The 16,319-nt window shown below is 38.8% G+C and overlaps 1 long non-coding RNA gene across 1 annotated transcript; it reads right to left on the bottom strand.

Moving 5' to 3' along the window:
- Positions 1 to 11,423: 11,423 nt before the first annotated feature.
- LOC150048362 (uncharacterized) lies at positions 11,424 to 15,713 on the bottom strand. The gene is made up of 3 exons (XR_016539247.1): positions 15,422 to 15,713; positions 14,600 to 14,655; positions 11,424 to 11,878 (listed from the first exon to the last, which is right to left on the bottom strand). It is a non-coding gene; the product is annotated as an uncharacterized LOC150048362 (long non-coding RNA).
- Positions 15,714 to 16,319: the final 606 nt, after the last annotated feature.

The following is a 16,319-nucleotide window of genomic DNA, read 5'->3' as shown; positions in this document are numbered from 1 at the left end:
CCTAGTGAGTAAAGACAATCCACGGCATTAAGATGCTCGGGTGGTGGAGGGAGGGCCACAGAGGAAAGACCAGTACACTTGTAGTTGGGATGCTGGGGTTGGACTTGTAGGCACAGATAACAGACAAAGCCAGCTCACAGGATGTTTCCCCAGTAGCTCAGGGTATGAGTGGACAATTATAAACAAACGCAAGTGCTTAAAGGAAGTAAGCAATGAAAAGGAATGAAAGGAAGGGGAGTTGGACACTAGTGGCTAAGGCCTGTAATTCTAGCTACTCAGAAGGCTGCAGTCCGAGAATCAAGGTTCAATGTCAGCAGACAAACCTGAGAGACTCATGTCTAATAAACCAGCAAAAGCCAGCAGTGAAGGTATCATTCAAGTGGTAGGGCCCCAGCTTGGAGCAAAAGAAAGCCAAGTGGGAGCACAAGGCTATGAGTTCAAGCCCCAATAATAGCACAAGAACAAGGGGGGTGGAGGTAGGGAGAAAGGAAGAGAAAGGAAGGAAGGAAGGAAGGAAGGAAGGAAGGAAGGAAGGAAGGAAGGAAGGAAGGAAGGAAGAAAGGAAGGAAGGAAGGAAGGAAGGAAAGGAGGGAGGAAGGGAGGGAGGGAGAGAGGGAGGGAGGGGAGGGGAGAAAGAAAGGGAGGGAAAGACAGGTCAGGCTCAGAATGCTGAGTGCTCTCAATATGCTTTCCAATCCACAGACATAAGGATTGAGGGAATGGATTGGCACCCCGGAAGGAAACGGAATGTTATGCACGCCAGAAGGCCTTCTCTTTCTGGGGGAAGCCAGAATTGCAGAACAAGGCTGAGCTTCAGGACATGGGGCTGAGCTGGGCTGATCAACAGAGGTCTTGGAAGTTTGATGCGCCCCTCCATGTTATCAGTGGGCAGGCTCAAAGCACTTCCCGAGCTCCTGTCCCCCGGACTCAGCCCACCTTGGCTCGGCCTCCACCCCCTTCTCATAATCAGTCTCCATAAAAGTGAACTAAAAGCAACACTTAGCCTTAAAACCGAAAGGTACAATAAGCTAATGGTCTCAAAATAAGGTGGAAGAAAATGTCAAGTAGAATTCAGTACACTCTCGAAGAGCAATTAGACATGGAGCAGAGAAGTCTGTTAGAAGCATGAGTCATCTCTGTCTGCTCCACAGGTATTCTACAGCAAAGAGGAAAAAAAGGAAACTAGCAAAGCCAACCTAGAAGGAAATTAAATGTGGAAAAGAAGAGAGGGCATGCAAAGGTGGTAAAGAAATCAGTCTAGAAAGAAAGCAGAAAACATGAGATAGATGTCTCCCCTCAACCAGTATACAATGCAAGAACTTCATTTTCTTGTACTCAGGAAGACCCTCCTATCATCCCCAAACACACTTGTAGAGAAGTGGTAAGATAGACACCAGCTAGCAAAGAGCCAAAGGCTGAGCTGAGGACTTTATGATGTTGTTATAATCAAAACAATCTGTACAAGGAGTCAAAAAAGAGGAAAATAGAAGGCGAAGGGTTTATCTGAGAAAAGTGATTATTTTCTTTGTTATGTCTTTCTTATGTGTTGAGATGAAATCACTGAACATCAATATAGGCCAAAGAAGGTAGCCAAAAACTAGCCTTCAAAAAGAAATAAATCCTACCACATTGATGGATCTGGAAGACATTGTGCTGAGGAAATAAACCATTAAAAAAAAAAACAGATAGCAACTGTATGACTCTACTTACCCAAAAGCTTTCTAGGGAAGTCAGACTCAAACAGGAAGTAGGATGGTGGTTGTTGGGGCAGAGGGGAGAATGCTAAAAGGGTTTTGCCAATGAAAAAAAGTTTAAAGGAAGTGGCATGGTATCTCACGGGGTAGGGCAGTAGCCTTGTGCTGAAGAGCTCAGGGACAATGCCCAGGCCCAGAGTTCAAGTCCCTTGACCAACAAAAAATTAGAGATCTGTTGTGCAGTAATGTGAATATTCTCATTCTTATACAATTGTGTCCTTGACAGCATTTAGGAGGGTAGATTTTATGGGTTTTGTGCATGCACACACACCTACACAACAAGTCCATAAAATCATCCTCATGTCCTGATAGTTCCTCTTATCAATTCACTCTTAGATTGCCTGTCATCTGTTTGGGATCACTTCTATCCTTTCTTATTTTTTTAATTTAAATTATATTTTTATTATCTTTAAATAGTTGTACAGAGGAGGCACCATTCAACAAATCAGCTTACGGATATAATGTATGTCAATTGATGTCCCCACTCTTTTATCATTTCTGTCTTTTCTAATGAAAAGATAGGACCCAAATTGACTCATTTTTAAAATATCCTCCAGTCCACAAGGTAGGAAATAATTTGGACTGAGGAGCATGCCAAATAGGATAACTTTTAATGACAAGCAAATAATAGCTTACAAGTATTTCCCCACAATGTGATCTGCATTTACCTCAATAAGTGTTGGCTAACTTGGTTAATCTGGTTTGTGTGGTACAATCTGCAAGCATTGGTCATTATTATTATTATTACTTTTTTTTGGTCACTCATGGGGCTTGAACTCAGGGCCTGGGTGCTGTCTGGGAGCTCTTCAGCTCAAGGCTAGTGCTTTACTACTTTGAGCCATAGTGCCACTTTCAGTTTTCTAGTGGTTAATTGGAAATAAGAGTCTCACAGACTGTGTCTGAGCTGAACTGTGATTCTCAGCTCTCAGCCTCCTGAGTAGCTAGTATCAAAGGCGTGAACCACCAGTGCCCAGCCGGTATTCTTTTTTTTTAAGGCAACACATTTATTTTAAAACATCTGGTTTTCATACTAATTATATAATCTTATCTGATATGCTTGAACAGTAATGCTTCATGGATTCTACCCAGTGTTAAAGTTTCTGCATCTCAGGTAGTTTCCATCTTTCCAAAATAGAAGCTGTTATAGTTCAAGTCAAAACAGAAAATACTCTGAATACTTGTCTTAACAAATACCTCAAATGTAGAGCTGATATATTCATACATGAAAGAAAACAAAGTTCCTTGAAGAATATTTCCCAGCAAGCATTCTTTTTTAATTGAAAGATTTTATTAACACTGATTTTTAGATCATATTTCAAATGTCATGTTTACCAAATAAGTATTCAAGAAGGGAATCTCCATATGCAATCACTGGCACATAGATTTTAGAACATAATTAAAATTAAGCTGAGAGTTTGTATCTATTTATATACATATCTATCTATATAATAAAACATTATGTCTATGGAGTATATACCCCATCATAGATTTTTATGTCTATGTAGTTAGGTTTATATCTCCAAGACTGCATCAATAACTCATCACTCTGTACTGTTTGGATCTAATATCCACATATCAAGGAGACCATGTGCCTTTTGCTCCTTTGATCTTGACCTATTTCACTCAACATGATTTGCTCTAGTTTCATCCACTTCCCAGTAAATGCTATTATTTTATCTTGTTTATTAGCTATGTAAAATTACATTATATATATATGCCACATTTTTGTACCAATTCATCTGTAGTGGGGCATCTGGGTTGTTTCCATCACTTGGCTATTGTGAATAGTGCAATGATGAACATGGCTGTGCAGGTGTCCTTATAATATCCTGGGTTATGATGTTCAGGGTAGATGCCCAGGAGTGGTATGGCTGGGTAGGGAAGGTGTAGCCAACAATACACAAACAGAGGAGAAATCAAGAAAATAATCCCATTTGCAATTGCCCACAAAAGAATAAAATATTTAGGAATTAACCTAACCAAAGATGTAAAGGAATTATCTAATAAAAACTAAGAGCTTAAGAAAGAAGCCTTAAAAAAAGCCTAAAAGCCTAAAGGAAGCAAAAAAAAGCCTAAAAGCTTAAAGAAAGAAATCAAAGAGAATACCAGGAAATGGAAAGACATCTCATGCTCATGGATAGGGAAAACCATCACTACTAAAATGACTATACTGCCAAATTTGATATACAATTTCAGTGCAATCCCCATCAAAATCCCAATGACATTCTTTACTGAAATAGAAGATGTAATCCAAAGGTTCATATGGAACAACAAAATACCTAGAATGGCCAAACCATTCTAGGCAAAAAGAGCAATGCAGGTGGTATTAAAATACCAGACTTCAAACTCTACTATAGAGCCATAATAACAAAACCAGCATGGTATTGGCACAAAAATAGACCAGAATGTTAATGGAACAGAATAGCAGATCCAGAAATAAAAACACACACCTATGATCAACTTATATTCAACAAAGGAGCCAGAGATATACAGTGGAATAAACAGTCTCTTCAATTATTGGTGCTGGGAAAACTTGGCAGCCACATGCAGAAAACCAAAAATTGATTCCAGCCTGTCTCCATGCACAAACATTAACTTAAAATGGATCAAAGACCTCAACATCAGACCTGAAACCCTGAAACTGTTAAATGATAAAGTAGGAGAGACACTAGAACCCATTAGCACAGGACAGAGTCCCAGGGTTACAACAGATTGGACAGAGACTTGTCAAATGGGACTACCTAAAAATAAAAAGTTTCTGCACAGACAAAGGCATAGCTACTAAAGTGAAAGTCATCCAACCAACTGGGAAAAGATATTTACCAATAATACATCAGACAAATGCTTAATATCCAATATTTACAGAGAACTCAAGAAACTAATCCCCCCCAACCCAACAAACCAACCACTAAATGGGCAAGGGAACTAAAGAGAGACTTATCAAAAGAGGTTAAAATGACAAAAAAAAAAACCCAGATGAGATTATCATTCATGGTGATAAAAGAAATGCAAATAAAAACAACCCTAAGATACCACCTTACCTCAATAAGAATGGCCAATATTCTGAACTGAGACAATGACAAATGCTGGCAGGGTTGTGGAGAAAGAGGATCCCTACTGCACGGCTGGTGGGAATGTAAACTAGGATAGCTACTCTAGAAGGAACTTTGGAGGTTTCTCAAAAAACTAAAAATAGATCGGCAGGCATTCTTATTTCTTCTTCAGAATGGTCTTCTTTTAAATCTTTAGCCCACTTATTAATGAGGTTGTTGTTTCTTTGAGCATTATTTTTTTGGGGGTAATTTTTTCATATATTTTTATTGTAATTATTAGAAGGATTACATTATATTCACCAGATAGAAGGTGCATTACTTCACAAACATTGATACCCGTTCTCATGTTTTGGTCCCCATTTCCCTCTCCAAACCGCCGCCCCTCATCTTGTTTTCCTCCCTTCCCTATCCTATTTCAAATAACCAAATAAGCATATATACAATATATCAGATAACAAGGTAAAATACTGTAACAATATGAGATAACCAAAGGACAGCAAAAGAGATGAGACATAGTACATTAAGGACAACAATCAATCACTATATGGCTTTTGTTTCTCTATCCCTGAGGTCCTTTCATTTAGTGTCATACTATATGGCCTTATGTATATAGGTTTTGCTCTATTGTAAATCTCTGCTAGGAGAGCCCAAGGTTTCTACTGGTTATGACAAATGAGGGAAACCATTGAGCCTATGTTCCTTTGAGTCTGGCTTACTTCACTTAATGATTTTTTCTAGGTCTTTCACTTTCCTCACAAATGGGGCGATGTCGTTTTTTTTCTGACAGCAGTATATAATTCCACTGTGTATAAATACCACATCTTGTTGACTCACTCATCAACTGAGGGGCATCTGGGTTGGTTCCATATCTTTGCTATGGTAAATAGTGCTGCAATGAACATCATTGTGCTAGTAGATTTAGTATGTCCTTGTTTCTGGATGACTGGGTAAATGTCAAGTCGTGAAAGTGCTGGGTCATAGGGGAGTTCTATGTTTAATCTTTTGAGGAATCGCGCCATACTGCTTTCCATAGTGGTCTGAAAGAGTTTGCACTCTTGGGGGGGGGGTGGTAATTTTTGTGCTCTAAGTATATTTTAGATATGAGGTCCTTGTCTCTTTTATGGCTAGTGAACTTCTTCTCCCAATCTGTGGGCTTTCTATTTGTCTTGCTAGCTGTGTCCTTTTGCCATGTGGAAACTCCGCAATTTAATGCAATACTATTTATCCAGCCTTTCTTTGAGTTGCTGTGTTTCTGTATCTTTATTTAGGAAATTTCATCCTGTACCATGGAATCCTACCCAGTTTTCCCCCTATTCTTTCCAATAATATTTTCAGGGTATCTGATCTTACATCGAGGTCTGTGATCCATTTAGAGTTGATTCTGGGGCAGCGTAATATATAAAATGATCAAATTTAGTTTTCTACACATGTGCAGCCAATTGCTTCAGCACCATTGGTTGAAGAGGCTGTCTTTCTTCCATCTTGTGCTTTTGACTTCCTTGTTAAAGATGAGGTAGGCATAGGTCTGTGGGTTTATTTCTGGGTCTTCAGTTCTATTCCATTGGTCCTCAGTCCTATTCATGTGCCAGTAAGCATTGGCTACTTTTATTAGCAGAAAAATGAACTGTGATCATAGCAACACATAGCAGCTTCCCTGTCTAATTCTTCCCAAAGCTTCACTACCTGTGTGTGCTTCGAGCTCTCACCTATGAATTTTTCAAAATAATTCTTATTTACATTGTAACAATTCTCCTTTCATACGTTAACTTTCCTATGTGGTTATTTTTATATTACTCAATCTGGAGCTTGTGATTTGTCTATAATGAGGCAGACCCTCAAACTAAGGTAGTTATCAAAAGCTCATTAATTTATGAACATCCAGGAAATTTAATTTGAAGGGACAGAGCAGAGGATAGATCATCTGGAAGAGGAATTGAATATGTTTATCTTCTCTCACCTGTGGATGAGACACTTCAAAAGAATTGCTTCTTTTAAGTAGATTCTAAATTAAAAAATAAAATGAATGTCACCATCATAAAATGTAAATGTTCATCTCATTCTAGTATCAGGGCTAGAAAGAAGGAAAAAGAAGGAAAGGAAGAAAACAATTTGAATTACCTTTCTCGTGATGCTCGATACCTTGTTTCTGATATGGCACTCTTAGGAGTAATGATGGAAATCACCTCTGTTCCTGGAGAATTTCCCATAACGTGAATAGTTTCCATATAACAGTAAGGGAATTATGATGTCCAAGGATAAGAAATATTTTCTGATCTTTGGTCTATGTCACCCAAGTGATTATCAAAGTAGATCTAATGGACTAACAATCCCTTTTATCCTCAAGTATGATTCAAATAACTTTTATTGTCATCAAAAGGGAAGAAATTTGCTCTATGTGATTTTTGTTAGATATTATCCATCTAGTATCATGTACTTAATTTCTCTCCTATGAATAACTTCTGTGATGATTTGGGAGCCATGGCAGAGGTGAAGTTAAGTACTGGTACTAAGACCCTTAAATGCATGCTTCCACTTATCTTAAATGCCTGTGCTTACCAGGCTAGAAAAAGTCCCATGATGCTTTCCTATCCCAGCAGAGGAAGTGCTCATGGTAATAAAAAAAAAATCCCTAAGGACCTTTGTGTTATCATTTTCTTTTTTTCCATTTAGGGTCATTTTATGGCTAGTTTTAGTTGTACAAGGAGGTTTTTCATACCATGTATCCTGATTGAATTCACTTCCTCTGTCTTTTACCCTTACCTTTTTTTGTGTGTCACTCAATAGCTTAGAGAAATGCTACTGCCATTTTGGCTCTTGGGGAATTTACTCCTGAAATTAGTGGCTCCCAATATTGATTGTACATTAGAATTATCTGGGGAACTTTTAAAATCCCAAGGACTTAGAACATTGTATATACCAATTAACACAGAGTCTCTGTGAGTAGAAACTGGCCCTCAGTGTTTTTGAAAGCTCACATGAGTCTTCCAATACAGTCAAGGTAGAGAGAGAGCAATTGCTTTAAATCCACAAGGAGACCGAGCCCTAAGCGATGCATTTAGGACATAAAGTCCCCCTCACCATGATCCTACCACTCCATTCTTAGCCAGTTCACAAATGGTGAGGAGATTAAAAGATCTGGCTAGCAAAGCACACTCTGAATGTCTTTAAATGAACACATTACGTGCTTATCTTTATAATCTGACCAACCCATGGCATCAACTTAATGATTTTTCTTCATTTAATTTATGTCTTTAAAAGACAAACTGTGTAGTCTGGAGGTGACTCAAGTAGGAAAGCAAGTGTTGAAATGCTCAAGTTTAAACCAAAGTATCCCCAAAAGGAAGGTGGGAGTAGTAAATTGTGTAAAACTGATTTTAAACTTTTTGTATTCATTACTTTAAAGAAGTTGCCCAGAGGGGTTTTAGTTCAACAAGTCAGTTTCTGAGTACAATACATCTTGCTCAGTGCCATCCTTTTCATCGCTCTTCCCATGTCTCCCAACCCAATCCCATCCAATCTCTGGGAATTACTCTTCAAGGTCTAACTTATTTCATTTAACATAATTTTTTCAAGGTCTATCCATTTTTCTGAAAATGATGTAATATTAATATCATTCTTCCTAATGGATGAATAAAATTCATATATATGCATATATATTATACATGTGTATATCACATTTTCATGATCCTTTAATCCATTGAAAGGAATTTGGGCTACTTTTAGAACTTGGTCATGGTGAATAATACAGCAAATGAACATGGTTGTGCAATCTTAACTGGTAATGTTTGGATAAATGCCTAAGATTGGTATTGCTGAATCATAGAGTAGTGCTATGTTTAGGATTTTTGAGACATCAAATGCAGAGTTGTTTTTTAAGTACTCTTCTCATAAAGGCAGAGTTTGTGAAGATCTCCAAGCTTCTCAGCCATTACAAATCTGCATGATTGCTCAAAATAATGACCTTAAAATACTTTCAGATGCTGATTTCCTAAGAAATGTCTGGTCATGTTTACTATACCATATTTATAGTTGAGGAAAAAAGTAGAGGTAATAGAATTCTCCCTTTATTTCTTACAACAAGAAATTTAATTCATTGTACTTAGAGGCTTCTATAGCCAAATCAACCTACTCATTAGGTGGCGTGCTGGAAAAATTCATTAACTACTGGATTTACCATGATATATGTCTTTGCTATTTCTCTTTAGACAGACCCAAACATCTTAGTATGTTGGACTCCTCTCTTGACCTTTTTTTAATTGAGAAATATAGTTAGCTCCACTTGAATAGTGTTTAAAACTATTAATCCACATATTGCCATAGGAATTTTAAATAATCCATCCTTTGGTTTATTAGATTATATTATCAAGACAATTATAGGCTTTAAAATGGCTTAATGGGCTTCATCTTACAGACATTTTGTCTCTGGTTTGCCTGTTAAAGCCAATAATGAAATATAGCTCCCACAGTCTATATATAAACATGCAGACACACATTAGAGCTCAAAGAATTAGATTTATTTTTACGGATTAAGGCATCTGAATGTTATCTGAGACAGGATTAAACGAAAAGTGTTCCTGACTCTCCTCAACAGAAATAGGATCATCTTTGGCTCTGGGCCTGATGGTGGAGCGCTCAGCTAGCATAATATACAGTATTCAGCAAAAGACAGGTGAAGCTTAGAAGTGTCACCAGGGTAGAATTGCTGCCCCTACCAGTTGTGCAAATTCTCAGGAAGCTAGATCAGAATTTCCAGGGGCAGCTGGTCACCACCATTCCTTCAGCTGCGCTCGAAAGGGCAGGATTCTTGGCTACCACGGTGATCCACATATCCAGTCGTACACAGGGCTCCTCATCAGCTCATCCCAGTCTCTACCTCATAGACTTTTCTTCCTTTCTGGCACTGATGTCAATAAGGAAAGACAATTAGAATGACTTTGAGCATTGCTGTTGTAGTACCGGGCTTGAGATCAAGAGCCAAAGACAAGTTTGGTTTTTTTTCCCAGAGTTAGATGAAATGTCACTTCGAACAAAACCAGATAATAATGAACAGGAGAAATGACAGTAATATTTCATCCTCCCATTGGCCTAGCCTGGAGCTTGGCTTGTTTCTGATTCTGCCTCAGCAGATATGATGCACTTGACATTCATAACTATTTCTTGGACAAAGATATTGGTGACTGAGTGTTTACATGGCACTATTTCAAATCACCAGTTCATTCTCCTTTCTGCCACCAGCCAAGGAGATGGTTCTCATTAGCGAGCTTCCTCACTCTGAAGATCAGTGTGTCTCCTTCTTTGTGGGTGCTTTACTTGAGCCTTCTTTCTAAAAGATGTTCATCAAAGGAAATGCACTGAGCATGTTAAATATAATAGAAGGCAAAAAAGGGGCTCTTACCTTTCACAGGAGAAAACCATTTAGGTCAAGACAAATTTCTCCTCTTGAGTCTGAGCATATAAGACCATTGTAGGTCTGTCAGATGAATCTTCCACTGTGTGAGGACAGCCAACCAAAAGTGACCTCAGAATCATCTAGAGCAATAGCAGAGTGAGAAGGACAGCTGTGGAGTTAGCGTGCCTTCCAGTGGCTATTAAAGGGTCAAAGGATGGTTCTTCCTTGTGAAAAGTGACTAAAGGAACACTGCCAAGTAATCACGAGCAATCATGCAACTGAACACTTTTTGTTGTTGTTGTTGTTATTAGTCATGGGACATGAACTCAGGACCTGGGCACTGTCCCTAAGCTTTTTCCCTTGAGGCTAGTTCTCTACCACTTTTAGCCACAGCTCTTCTTCTATCTATCTAGTGGTTAATTGGAGATAAGAGATTCATGGACTATCCTGCCAGGGCTGGCTTCAAACTGTGATCCTCTGATCTCAGCCTCCTGAGTAGGTAGGATTACAAGTCTGAGCCACAAGCACACAGTTTGAGCCATCTTCCTTAAGACACAAAATGACTCTGGTTGATAGCATCACTCTAGTTCTACAAATGAGAAAAACAGTATCAAATAGCAAGTAGCCAAATTTACATTTGAACCCAGACCTTTCTGCCTACAAGTCTCACACTCTGATATGGACCTTCCAGATATCTGGATATAGCTGTGTTTGTGTGTGTGTGTGTGTGTGTGTGTGTGTGTGTGTGTGTGTGTGTGTGTGTGTGTGTGTGTGTGTGTGTGTAGGTTTTGTTGTTGCTGCTGTTTCCTAATCCTCCTGCCTTCATCCCCATTCTTCAAAAGAGAACAATAAGTATTCTTGAGTGAAATGTTCGATATTCCAGAGAACCAAGAATGGGGTTTCAGAGGGCTCAGGGAAGTGTTTCATTCTGTAATGGTAAAACCAAACATACTTTTCTGTTGCCATAGACAGTGTCTTCTTGAAGGAAAGGGACACATAGTGCCAGTGACTGACTCTTATTTGTAAACATGACAATGGACCCCACAACTACTTTTATCTACTTCCCCCTAAAACTGCAGCTACACTTTCTCAACAGATGAAAGATGTGTTTGTTAAAGACGGAACAGATATTTCTCATGGCTGATACAATACATTTAAAATGGTATTTATTAAATCAATAGAGTATCCATAAAACTAAGCATCTTTTACACAAAAAATTAAGACAGGATTTCTATCAGACATTTTAACCAATTTTAGTAAAATTGAAATGAAAGATTTTTTTTCTGAGATGGTATTTTTCACTCCGCCTGGATGTTTCCAGAAAGACTTTGCCAAAGGAAGCAAACAATATGTTCAAAGCATCCATTTCCTGAAAAAGTAACAATGTACGTGGCAAAATGCAGATTTTTTTTAATTACACAAAAATCTTCTGTAGGACTTATTTGGGCTCAATGATATCAACATAATTTGATGAACTATCTAAGGAAATAACATCTGCAGATACAGACACATGAGACCTCTTGGATCCAGGAGTGGTTCTTGGCCCAAGTTTAACCAATCACAGTCCTTCCTCTGCGTTTTATTTTACTCTGGAACCAAAGATAGAGTCAGTCAGTCTTATTCTAGTGGTGCCAACAGCAAGATGTGAAAACTGGACCTGTCTGCAGGGATAATGGAATCTCCTGGAAAAGAAAAGCAGAGATGACACTTTGTTTTGTGACATTAAAGTGTCTTCATAACCTTGCCTGGAATAGATCTGTACCCTTTCTCTTTTTGTCATTTGTCCATTCAGCCAACCCTTTTTTCTGTTTTGAACATTTCTTTTTAAAATTTTTTAATTGTAATTAATAGAAGGGCTACATTATATTCGCCAAGATTGAAGATGCATTACTTCACAAACAATGCTACCCTTTCTCATGTTTTTGTCCCTATTTCCCTCCCTCCACCCCTCCCAATCATCTTGTTTTCCCCCTTCCCTATCCTATTTCAAATAAACATATTTACAATATATCAGATAATAAGGTAAGATAGTGTAACAATATGAGATTACCAAGGGACAACAAAAGAGATGAGAAATAGCATAGTACATTAAGAATAACAATCACACATTATATGGCTTATTTCTTTTTTTAAAAATCAAAACTTGTTTATTATTTTTTTTTGCAGAAACACAAGTATATGGCTTATTTCTATATCCTATATAAACCTCTGCTAAGAGAGTCCAAGGTTTATACTAATTATGACAAATGAGGGAAACTATTGAGCCTATGTTCCTTTGAGTCTGGCTTACTTCACTTAATATGATTTTTTTTCTAAGTCTTTCCATTTTCTTACAAATGGGGTGATGTCGTTCTTTCTGATCAGCCAACCCTTTTTTATATAAGAGTCTCCAATGTTCTATTAAATCTCTTCATGTGCATAGCCAATTTGAGTTCCTCTTCTGTCATATCCAAAGCAAAAGGAAAAAAAACCTCATGATTAATGCACCATCAAACTGAAAATACATAAATGATTTGTCTCAAGGAATTTCAGGGCTGTGATAGAATTCTTACTTCTTGATAAAAGGAGGCCAGTGACTTCGATAGAGCTGTCAAATGATCCCTACCTCAAAAGGGTGCTGAGAGATCTGAGCAAGATGAAAGCACTCAGACATAGCTCTATTATAGATCAGACATTTACATAAAAAGAAAACACTCAGCCTGTCTGCATAAGAACACACAGCCTGGCTGGTGGGAAATGCTAATAAGAATCGCACTGTACCCCGGTCTCTCCACGTTATTCATAAAGCAGCTGCAAGTTGGATGTCCCTTTGAGACATAGGCCCCTGCATGTAGAGTTGGATTCTTCAACACAATATTCGAGAGAGAGGTTGAAGGGAACCAGTCACAACCAAATCATGTCAATGTGTAATAATTCCTAGACAATTAAAGAATGCCATTTATATAAACGGTTGCTAGTGCTTATTTTCCCTGGATAGAAACACCACATTCTTACATATTTATAATACTCTGCAACTCAATTATTTCCTAGGCTTCTTAAAATCAAGTCTCTCTGTAGGGATGATGAACAAGCAAACAAGAGACAAAGGACCCAAGAAATAAGTGGAGAAGACAGAAATCTCCAATTATAGAAGGTTTGAAGGGTGAGGAACATCTAAATTCTTAAGTCAGCCTCTGCAGGTGACACCTCTTCCTTCCCTTGGCCTGACTGTATGAAAGGAGAATCTACATCAACATGGCCAGATGAGGGGAAAGAAGCCATTTGAGAGCAATCATTTAAAGGTACAGCTATCCTTTCTCTTATTCAGCCACTCTTGTCAGGTCTTTCTCCTCACTTTCCCACTCTTTCAACTTCTAAGAGATGGATTGTATAGCGTCCCTAACGGGAATCCTAACTCTAAGCCTAAAACTTCCAAATCATGTTCAACCGGAACCTTCATCAGTAACCCCTTGGGAAAATAAGGTCTTTGAAGCTATGAAGAATCTCAATATTAAGTCATCCTGGTTTTACAGGGCACCCTAAATCCAATGAGTAATGCCTGTATAATAGGAGAAATAACAGGGTACATGGACAAGAAGAATATGTGAAGAGCAGGGCAAAGAGAGACATGATATTACAGTCAGTCAAAGATTGCTAGAAGTCACCAGAAGCTAAAAATAACAGAAAGGCAGCACATTCTCTCCTAGACCCTTCAGAGGTCACATAGCCCTCCCAACACTTTGTTCTGAAAACACTAAATATGTATCAGTTTGTTACAGCAGCCACAAGAGGCCACAGTTGGAGGCCTTTTCTTTCTTGCTTCCCTTTTCACTCAACACTGAAGTATTCCACACAGACCTACTTCCTCCTACCTAACTCCTTCCCTCAAACCACAGCTTTGCATCTCTTCCCTTCACTCCTCCCACCCAAGTATCAAAAACTCCAGCTCCTAAATGCAGCTCATATCACTGATGCTTTGGAAAAAAAAAAAAAAACCAATTTGGTTGAACCAATTTTCATTGCCAAGGAAGAAAATGCTACCTTTTCCCAACATCACTTGAGTGGACTCAGACTGGGAAGTAGATGCGCTCAGAGAGGACAGCCTTGGTCTCTTGGCAATCTGTTTCTGGCATCTTTTCTTTGGCTTCTTTTATCCCTATTCTGCCAAAATGCAGAGTACTCTGCCACCTTCTGATTTTTCTTAGTGCATGGGTGCTGGGTGCTGTGGGAGAGTTTCCAAGACCTTAGTCGGAGGGAGGAGGAATGCTTCCCCTATGGAACCCTTACTTGAGGAGCTTCCTCTCGCTGATAGATGAGATCACCACTCCTAGCAAAACTTGTGTCACTAATTGGTCTTTTCCTGCCTGCTGCACATAGACTTCCTATCATACTGTGAATCCATTCAGGGTCTTTCTATAACTTACCAAGTTTCATATGGGTTCCATTATGCCCTTCTTTTTTCTCTCTTTAAAGATTATTTCTTTAAGAAAGAATCAAAAAACCAAAGCAATTAATTCCACAGTATTTGTAGCTCTAGGACCCAGTAAATTACATTACATAACATCCTATAATATTTTTATATGAAACTGTCACTGATAGCCTAGGAAAATAAGTAATTTTGTTACATTATGCCCCTTGCACACATGCATACAGTGTGCTTCTAGCGAGTTCTACTGCTCACTTTCTGTTTGCCCCTCCCACCTTCTACTGACTCCTCCCACTTCACTTTTTGCCCCTTCTACTCTCTGTTGGGTCCCTCCCACCTCCTCTTGTTTCCCACCCCACCATTTATTGGCTCCTTCCTAAGTTTTTCTCCACTTAGGTTCATGTCTTTTTCTCTTCCTTCTTTTTTGTTTTTAATTTTTTATTATCTGTAAATAGTTGTACAAAGGAGTAACCAGGATCCAAAGGAAACAAAAAGGAAGATCCATCAATCTCTCTTTTAACCCAATGCCAAAGGACAGGACAAGATGGTGAGATGGGATAAAGTATTGTCTTCCATTATCATGCCAGTGCTACATGCTCTCTTTCCCTGCCCTACTTCTTTTTTAATCAACCTTCCTATTACCTGTTTTGTATTCACACCTTGCCTGAATTCTTCTCTGACCAAAGCAAGAACCCATGGTCAACTTAGCTGCCCTAAATTTCAGGTAACAATATAATCCATTTGTCTTTTTGCTCTTATTTCCTGAGCTACTGGAGTTTTAACTAGACAGTTGTCTATGCCTACATTGAATGTGTCTTACCCATGGTTCAGGGTTTCAGCTGTTCCTGTTAAGGTCTTTGATCCAGTTTGAATTTATTTTGAATATATTTTTGATTCTGGTCTTCTACATGTGCATATCCAGTTTTTTTCCAGCACCATTTGTTAAAGAGTCCTCTTTTTCTCCAACTTTTGCATTTGATAATTTTTATGAAGAATGAGATTATCTGCAGCTGTTAAGGCTTATTTCTGGAGAATGGAGAATATAGAAGAATGGTACCAGGATCTTCGTAGCTTCTAGGGCCATCATATTGCAGAGGCGTTCCTCCTGCAGGGTTACAACCTGGAAGAGGAGATCATGTAACCAGACAGAACAAGTGTGCTAGCTCAGATCCTAATCTACCTAGAAAGGTAGTAAATGCATCAATGGGCCCCATCCCTACGACTTCATCTGATCTTAATTACCTCCCCAAACTCTCATCTCCAAAACCCATTCATGGCCACTGTGGGGGTTAAGTTGCCTCTTGCACAATGAGACATTCAATTGTTGCTGTAATAAAGGAAGCCTTGAGATAGAATTTCAGAGATCTATCCACTGCTTCTGAAAACCTGGTTCGATAACACCAAGGATACAAAGGCAGCCTCTTTCTAGCTGCTACCATTGGGTCACAATTGGGCCACAGCAGCACATTCTCCAACAACAGCATCCAGAGAAGGAAGGAACACTCTAATATCTGTAAGACAATCTTTTCCCTCAGGCTAAAAGTAACTTTCCCTTTATACCTCATTCCCTACCCCTCCCTAGATCAATCATTCCTGGGGAGCAAAATCCATCAAATTGGTTGAGCTTATGGTGCTTCATTCCCTTCTTCCCACAGTGGGACTCACCATTATCCAAACAAAACCACGGTTTCATTTGCAAAGACAGGTGAGTCAACCAA

This window comes from Megascapheus bottae, chromosome 22 (assembly GCF_031878675.1).
Source record: "Megascapheus bottae isolate mThoBot1 chromosome 22, mThoBot2.hap1, whole genome shotgun sequence".
Classification (NCBI taxonomy): domain Eukaryota; kingdom Metazoa; phylum Chordata; class Mammalia; order Rodentia; family Geomyidae; genus Megascapheus; species Megascapheus bottae.
Note: the sequence above shows the minus strand (reverse complement) of the source record. Positions and strands in the feature narration are given on the sequence as shown.